We start from the raw sequence: 9,264 nt of genomic DNA on the forward strand, positions 1-9,264 counted from the left end.
ACATCTCGATATTTTTTTTGCGAAACGATGGTTATTTTTATATCGTATGGAATTTTCCGAGCATCGATTTTGTTATCGCTCGTGTTGGAATAAAAATATTAAATTAATTATTTTTATATGAAAAAATGGAAATATTCGTGAAATTTATCGAATTCTCCATTATATTTGTAAGTGTTGTGCGTTGCAAGTAATGATGTGTTGTGTAAAAAAATATATATATAGAGAGAGAAAAGCTTGGTATACTTGTTTAAAATACATTTCAAGAAGATACGATCGTTATTTTTAAAACGCGATTTTAGTCTAGATATCATAATTTACATTTCCTTTTAGATTTTATATGTAACGATAATAAATTCTTCGATGCGAAGAAAAGGAGGATATTTCAAAAAAAGCAAAGATGAAAGAAAAAAACAAAAATGAAAAGAGCTTGATAACTCGGTTATATTTGAAAAAAAATGATATAATGATATTCAATCACGTTGATTAGAATGAGACTAAAAATACGTATTCAAGCCTGTCTTTCAGACATCCATTGCTCGAGGATCTCTGATGAGGGTGAATACCCTATCCAGTTCTCTCAGAAAGACACTCCGTGGGGATCGTCGCCCCCCTGGTGTATGTACCTCTTTTCGTCCAGATGCCGAGTACAATGGTGATAATATTGCAAAAATAGATTTCTCGTGCGTTAAGGCTCGCAATATACGAGCGTCGTTACCCTTAAAACAAGGTAAAATTATGTCTCTGTCCGCAGATCTCGAGCAGTCCATTCAATTTATAATCTCCTCCCACTCGCTTGTTTTTTGGTTATAAATAAATTTAAAAAAAAAGGAATCGTATTTTTGTGAACAAACAATGGCACACAAATAAAAAAGATATTATATACAAAGCACAAGAGGGATACGAGCAACGAGACGATAAATAAAAATTGATCGTACAATTGGAAGCGTAGGATCGTCAAAAGCAATCTTTCTACTACCCGCCTTCTACTATCGAACCCTCGAAATGGAAGGACGTTTATTCGAGCACTTCCATTCTAGAGCATATGAAATGCGTTTCGTGTATATGTGGCTCGCAACGAGGCCGTATCGCGAGGGTGTATTCAATCGGCGATCGCGTTACCGCATACAGCCCAACGCTATTGAATGGAGAACGTGCGTGTTCGTTTTCGGGATATTAAATGTAATATGGGGAAGAAAAAAAAAAAATTACTCCTTTCTTTTTCTGTATATTCTTTTTCCTTTTTCTCGCGACATTCATTTTGGATTATTAAACGTAAAAAGAAAAGAAAATCGCATCCCGTTCGTATTTTTTTTTTTTTTTATAACACTTCGTTTCGCGATATTTTTTCTTTTAAAAAATTTCCTTCTTTTTCCACGAACTTGTATACGGTTGCGAAAAAAGAAAAAAAAAAAAGAAAGAAAGAAATCAATACGTGGGAACGAAAATAGGAATAAGTACGAAAGGAAATTTCATTCGTCGAACGAAAATAATACAGCGTCGACAAAGCGATTTCAATATTCCATTTCGCAAGCACGCATCACTTCAGCTTCGTCCACTTCGAATAAAATATCAACCACCAAGTCCGAATAAAATGCCAACGACTTTCCAATTTTATCGACGTTACATCGAATCACGTCCACGTCAAATTGACATTTTCTTCTTCTTCTTCTTCTTTTTTTTTTTTCAAACTTCAAACGAGAACAAGGTTTAATCTTTCTTTCCGCAAAAATGAGCCGATCGAATAATTTTCTACCGGTCGCAATGACCGTGGTCTTAACACGTTCTGCGTCGTATCGAGCCACCGATTATCGTAATTATTTTCAATAGAAATAGGATTTTTAAAAGGAGAAAAGGAAAACTAAATTCTAGAAATTTAATCAAGTGTTATTTTTTCTTAATTAAAGAGAATGTTTATTCGGAAATTAAAATCCCTTACGTGATTAATTCATAAATTGACTTATTCGTGTCACGTTACATTCATGTTCGAAAAGAAGAAGTTAAATTGGATTAATTAAATTAAATTAGAATTAACCTCTTGAGAAATGAATATATATATATCGAGGTCAAAAAGGAATAATTACTCTTTTATCTCAAGTATCTCAATATTTCTGAAAAATTAAAAAAAAAAGAAAGATAATATAAATACGCGTGTCTACAGATTATTATATAATTACGTAACATACATATGTATATGTATAATTAAAAAAAAATATATACCGCCGTTCATAAAAATTTGTTCCCAATAAAATAAACTAAAATTAAAATAATTCGAGGACCACTTGAGAACATTCAACTTGTTCACTTGAAAATAGGGTTAAATCTGGGGGAGGGGGGCATGGAAACGCGCGGAACGTGTTAATAGGCCAACGATGACGTTTCGAACGTTCCTGACCTGCTCAACGTGTGCGCGCGCTATGTATATTCGATGCACCGGTCGACAGGTGCATCGGCGTGTAATGTCGCGAACAAGTGCGGCCGCACCTGGAGGTCGGTGCCACGTGCCATTGGTTCAAAGGTCACGGTACGCGCCACTTGCTCGTGTGTCGATATTATTATTACATCGAGTCTGATTGCTGCGGCTACATTTATACTCCGTGCTTCGTATGCACACTTGCACGCTGGGACGTGATTCTCTAGAATCACGTGTAAATCTTCGTCGATGATACGATTCCCGTCGTCATGGGAATGGCTGAGATGGAAATAAAAAAAATTCTGCTCCTCGCAATATCGAATATATCGCATCCGTAATTTAAATTTTATTTTCCTTCTTTTCTTTCCCTTTGTTGTTTTTGTTGCTATTGTTGTTGTTGTCCTCCGCTTTTATCCTCTTTTATATTCCGTTTTCCCTTTTTTTTTTTATTTTTTCTATATTTATTATTACTACTACTATTATTATTATTATTATTATTATTATTATTATTATTACTATTATTCTTTGCTTGCTTTTACGCATATACATCCACATGTATATATAAGAATATATATATATATATGTATATATAATAATTACGTATTTGATAATAACAATTATCATTGTGTATAATTATGCCGGTGTGTTTTTTTGGAAACACAGACGCATACATATGCGCGTTGCATTCTTATGAAAAAAACGGATACGATAAGAACGTGGACACACAGGTATCGAAAGTATGTGTAATATAATAATATATTTATATTCATTTTTTATTTTTTTATATATATTTATATTTATGTATGCATGTAATATCGTATATAGATGTATTTTTTTTTTCTGTTTCGATTCTGTTCAGGAGTATACGTATTGCATATAGAATAATTCACGACAATCTGTTAAATCTTCGTTTGATCTTCGCTTCCGGTTATCGTTTTATCGCTTATTAGAAAACGATCGAATTAGCTTAGGCTACGGATATAAAACGCGTCGGAGAGATGAATGCGAAACGTGTGATACTTTTTCTTTTTATTATTTGTTATTAAAAATATTGAAAATATAATTTTTTTCTTTCTTTTTTTTTCTTTTCTTTTCTTTTCTTTTTTCGTCGTATAGGATGCAATCAAATACAGCAAACGGCAAAAGTAAATTTTTGAAACGAAAAATTTATCCGATGATGGACCATTATCGAATTATTAATTATAATACCAAAGAAAAATATTTTTCACATCGAATTTCAATCGAAGAACAGAATCCAATCTCCATCTTCTTTTTCACGTCTCAGCAATAATAAGCAAAAATTCTGGAAAAAAATTCTCGCACATATACGTAGATACCTACATTGATTTTTCAGATTTCTTTTTCCTCGAGACAAAAAAAAAATCTTTCCTTTAGACTTCTAAAAAAAGAGACTTTAAAAAGTACAGATCCGTCACATAGATAAATTCGTTTCACTTTCTCACCCCCTATTATCCCAACTATCCTCGAATCTAAACGTTGGGCCGGCTAAGTGAAAAGATAATCGTGTTAAAATCGGGTTCAACGTTGAACCTTCCTCCCCGACGTCATTTTCTATGAAACTTCACCACCGACCATTTCCCTCCTCCCCTTCCCTTCACACTTCTTCCTCGTTTGATTCTCATGGGGCTCGTCGAACGCTCGAGAGCAGAGAACCAGGGGGTGTTCGATATTTACCATGTTTCGTCTCGTTCTTATACGCATATGCCCACGGAGGCTGGTTTGCTCTCGCGCCCTCCCTCCGACAATCATCGCTTTTGATACGCTTTCCTCGTTCTAAAACGTCTAAAAATTGTGCGTGTATGTATGTGTGTGTGTTTGGCACCGATTTTTCGATCTATCCGTTTGCATCCTTGCTCCTCCTCCCACCCTTGCTCTTCTTCCTACGAGTCTCCATTTTTTCCGTTGTTTAATCAACTTTGTCATCGTTTTACGTGCGTTTTCATCAATTTTATTTTCGTTTTGACACGCATCGTGACTATATACATATACATACATCCCTGTTCAAAGGTCATAGGATGGTTTGATTTGGAAAAATTAAAAGGGTAAATAAATGAGTGGGCTAATTAAATTATTAAAAAAATGATGAATTTAAAATTTGTTTTATATTTATATAATAGAAAATAATGTAAAGTTAGGCGCGAAATTATTAAAAATTTTTAAACGTGATAAATTCATAATTAATCTGACAAGTTAAATTAACGTAGATTGTTGATAAGAAAGAAAAGAAAAGAAAGAAAGAGTTTTTCCTACGACTTTTGAGAGAAAATGTCTTCTCTGAACAAGGGAGGAGGAACAGGAGAGAGGGTAAGTTCGACGTATATCGCGAGAAAATAATCCCAGATCCACGCGGCATTCGCTAATTAGCGATAAGCGAAAGCTCGGATACGGATACATTCTTCTCTTCTCTCTCTCTCTCTCTTCTTTTTTTGTAATTTTTTTTCCTTTTTCTTTTTTTGTTATTTTTCGAGCGTTGTTATTTTACGATGCTGAGCAAAAAATCGATTTAATTTAATACGGATTAAAGCCTGCTCGCCTAAAGGCTCCTCCACGCTTACGAGCACCGACGAGGGGAACTACAAGATTCGAAACTGCTCTCTTCGTTCCTTTCCTTCGTCGATTTTTTTCACAGTGTGGCATTCGAAATTGGGGGAGGCTGATCGATTGGATATCGAATGCGCTCGCGGATGAGCTTAATTTCTAGTTTAAACGCTCGATAGGATCGATGATCCTATGGAATGGAAGTTTGTTTTATTGCTACGTGGTCTTTAATCCAACTTTATTAGGAAATAATTGTCAACGGGATGAATTATAAATTCTTTCGTCTTTTCGATGTACACGCAACGTGGTATACTTTTGATTATTTTATCATAAAATAAAAAAATAACGAATATATATTTTTGTCTCGATAAAACATATCTTAAGTTTTTTTTTTTTTTTTTTTTTTTTTTTTTAGTGATCATCTTCGTCCTTCTTACAAAATCATCGCGAGAAAATATTTTTGTTTCTATTGGTAGTGATCGATAAAAGAGATTTTTTTTTTCTTTTTTTCTTTTCTTCTTTTTTTTCTTCTTTTTCTCTTTTCTTTTTTTTTTTTTTAGTCTCGAAAAAATTGCTTTTTTAATTACTCTCGTCTCTACTTCCGCCGTTCTACTTCCGCCATCTCCCTGCTACACTGATCCAGAGAGATTCTATTTATACGAATATACACTTTACAAGGTTGAGCATTCGAATATCCCATAAAAAGTTTTATTAAATATTCTCGAAATTTGATATCCTCTCGCGGCTTCCGCTGCCACGCAGTTTGCCGAACAATTGACCCGGAGGAAATTAATTTGAGCTTCAGAAGGGTGCGTCTACCGGTTATTTTTTCCCCGTTTACGGAGGAGGGAAGAAAAAAAAGATTTTCATCGAAATTTTCATCGAAAATCCTAGATCCACGATTCTCTCGAGTGAGTATTTACATTTGTATTTGTATTCGAATAAAATGGAATAACGAAGTGAATAGAAGAATGAACGATGAAAATTTACACGAGGTAATCAAATGATATTATGGAAAATTTTGAAAACATTGAATCATTAAATAAAATTCATCATGAACGTACAAAGTAATGAAGTCCAACAAAAAAAGAATAATAAATAATAATAATAATCAAAATTTAAATAGAGAAATAAATTTTAATAAAATCTCAAAAGTAAAATCAAATTCGATCTAGTTCTAACGTATTAATTCGTATTAATACTAGAAATTAAAAAAATTATTTCTAAAGCGAAAGAATCAATTTGTGCAATTTCTTCAAAAGAAATAAAAAAAAAAAAAAAATAGGTAGACGAACGTATTTTCAAAATTCACGTAGAAGCGACAGTAAAATACCAGCTACACGTGCATGTGGCACAATATCGACACAGACTTTTGATTTTTTTCATACCGTTTCGATGCGTGCAAAGATCCTCGCAATGCACTTGAGCCACGCTTTGAAAAGCGATAACCTCTCGTTAACGGTAATGAACGACGAGTTAACAAACGCGAATGAACGGGTCGATGAAGGGTTGAAAAGGAACCGACCAGCTAAAGAACCTTTCAGAAACCTTTGGTCGCCCATTTTTCCATTTTTCTTCCCCTTTTTCCCTCCCCTCCCCCTTTTTTCTTTCTCGGACTCAGGAACTGACGATTCGAAAATATATATATACGTATGTATGCGCGTAAACATAATATATTTATCATATGCATGCGTACACGCACGCATTGTAACAGGAATGAATAGATCGGGGTGGAGAGGCGAATGCAGGCCCATTCGAAAAGGCGTGGTTCTCAACCACGCGTCTCGTTCGATTCCTCATTTCCATTCAGCGAACGATTCCCGTCGTGTTGTTATATTTAAAAAAAGAAAAAGAAAAAAAAAAGGAATCGCCTCGAGAAGCAACGTTTTGCACCGATTCTCTAATTAAAAGCGCCATCGGTCGTTTATTTTCACTTTCGAAATTTCAATCTCGTCTTTCTTTATTATTATATATATACGAACAGTCCCTTTTTTTCTCTCATCCATTGTTCATTTATCTCCCCAATATACGCCAGTGGTTTCCGTAATAAAAATAAAATTCTTTCTCGTGAGAGAAGAGGAGGAAATTGGTATTATAATGAAAAAAAGAAAAAGGGGAGAGTTAAAAAAGTGAATCCAAATTTTTTATCTTTAACACCACGAAGAAGGTATACTTCCATTTCGACTTTTCCCCCTCCATTCCATCCTCCTCGTGAAACAATACGCAATTGCAACGCGAGGTCAAGCCCGTGTCACGAGAAACAATTCTTATTGCTCGCTTCCCCGAGATAAACGAATAGAGGGAAGATTCATGCGTCTGGCTGGTCGCGACGGGGTTGGCTGCTCGAGGGGTTGGTCGAGGGAATGCGCTAGGATTCTCGCTCGATTATGCTGATGTACAGGCTGAGGCAAGGATGGGTGAAAAATCAAAATCGATTTTTTAAGAAAAAAAGTTTTTCAGCCTTTCACGTATTTAAACTTGCGTGGATGAATGGATGAAACGAATGTAATGAATTTCAAAGAATTTCAAAGGCACGATAATATCGAAAAAAAATATGCCTCTTATTCGCTTCTTTATATTCGTGTAAATGAATATAAATCTCAGTTTGTCACTAGAAACTATATTTATATCTTGTTTATTAAAATCATAAATTGAATTTATTCCGATGAAATTATTTAATTTAATTTTTTTACGTGAAAATTGGCACGCGCAAATTAATATATGTGTCCACAAGGTTAATCAAGATGAAAATGAAAATTTTCACTGTGAGAAATATTGAAATTACCAAATACTAATAAAGTAATGATTCAAAGATTCATATATGAAATGCAAAAGGGAAGGTTGAAACTCGCGTCATAAGTCTTCTAATTCATAAAAATACCGAAGACTCTTCATTTCTAATGAACGAGACGAGAACTCTTAATTGGAAGCTTCGATCAACATTTCACGAAGCTAAATTATGCGCTCTCGATTTTCCTTTTTTTCTTTTTTCTTATTTCTTTTTTCTTTTTTTTTTTTTTTTTTTTAGCATTGTCGTTTTGCCTCGACCGCGACGACATTGTTCCTCTGGAAATTGACGAACCAACGATTTTTTCGACGAACGACCCCGCCCCTCGAGTGGGAATCGTTCGATCGTGGAGCGGAGGCCTGTAATGCCTCGTGAAAAAAAATGAATGAAATCGTGTCACGTGAAACGAATCGGATCCATGTTAATCTATACACTATCCACAGTTTCGATAAATACAACGAGCGAGTTCTTCCATAGTCTACGAATTAGGGATGTACGCTATTATCTACGGAATGTTATCGACGTTTTACAATTATTTCTTTTTTTTTTTTTTCTTTCCGTACGAATTATTACGTATTTATTACGTCATGAATATTATATATATATATTATATTTATTATATAACCATATAGAGATTTATACATAAGTTTTATATATATATATGTATCTTCTTAATATAAGTACGTTTCCTTTATGTATAAATCGCTGTCACATAAACGAATTATTCTCATCTTACGATATAATACCATCTCTTCATAAATATATATATAATATATGTATATTTATTTTTTTTTTCGCCTCATATACATATATACCTTTTTTTTTCTATATATATATATATAATCATATATATATATATATATATTTTGTAAACTCGTATATAGTTTCGTTTAATACATCATAATCATTTAAATCTTGGCTCTTTTTCGTTAGACAATTATTAATTACGTATCTAATATCTTTTTAAAGTATGTTAAGAATACTTGCTTCGAAACTCTGACATCGCATCGTTTTTTCCAAGTGTGCGGCGAATTTTCGTCCTTTCTTTTTTATTAATCTCTTTCTTTCTCTCATCCCCTACCTACCCCTGTCTCCCATTCCCTTGTTAAGAGAGAAGCAAGAGACGCATCCGCGAGCCGCGTTCGAGGGAAAATGGAATTAAAAAGAACATGTGCATAACAAGAGGGAACGAAGAAGATCGATAAAAGGGAGAAAATCGCGTGTTGCTTTTTTTTTTTTTTCTTTTTTTTGTCTTATCATTATTATTCGAACGCTATTACCTAATTACCTCTCTCGACTTTCTAATTACGCCATCCTATAAACGCTACGTGTTGATGATCGAGTCTCGTGCTCGTCTCGTTTAACGAAAAAAATTGTGCGTCGCCACGGCATCTCGAAAATCCTTTCGTCTTCGTCTTTCGTTAATTCCTCTTTTCTTTTTTTGTTTCTTTCTTTTTTTCTCTTTTTTTTCCTTTTCTTTTTTTTTTTTTTTTTTTTTTTTCTTCCT

The 9,264-nt window shown here is 33.9% G+C and overlaps 1 protein-coding gene and 2 long non-coding RNA genes across 3 annotated transcripts in view; 1 reads left to right on the forward strand and 2 right to left on the reverse strand.

Annotated features, from left to right (window-relative positions):
- Positions 1-1,203, forward strand: part of LOC116186513 — a 14,501-nt gene extending 13,298 nt beyond the window's left edge. The window contains exon 3 of the long non-coding RNA XR_004151516.1: positions 905-1,203. This is a non-coding gene — a long non-coding RNA (uncharacterized LOC116186513). The remainder of the gene's footprint in view (positions 1-904) is intronic.
- The window catches only part of LOC102670789 (RNA-binding protein MEX3B), a 124,583-nt gene that overhangs the window by 23,857 nt on the left and 91,462 nt on the right, over positions 1-9,264 (reverse strand). The gene's annotated exons all lie outside the window — the stretch shown is intronic.
- The window catches only part of LOC102680495, a 13,066-nt gene continuing 4,777 nt past the window's right edge, over positions 976-9,264 (reverse strand). Inside the window, exon 3 of the long non-coding RNA XR_004151515.1 lies at positions 976-986. This is a non-coding gene — a long non-coding RNA (uncharacterized LOC102680495). The remainder of the gene's footprint in view (positions 987-9,264) is intronic.

This window comes from Apis dorsata, unplaced genomic scaffold (assembly GCF_000469605.1).
Source record: "Apis dorsata unplaced genomic scaffold, Apis dorsata 1.3 scaffold_44, whole genome shotgun sequence".
NCBI lineage: Eukaryota > Metazoa > Arthropoda > Insecta > Hymenoptera > Apidae > Apis > Apis dorsata.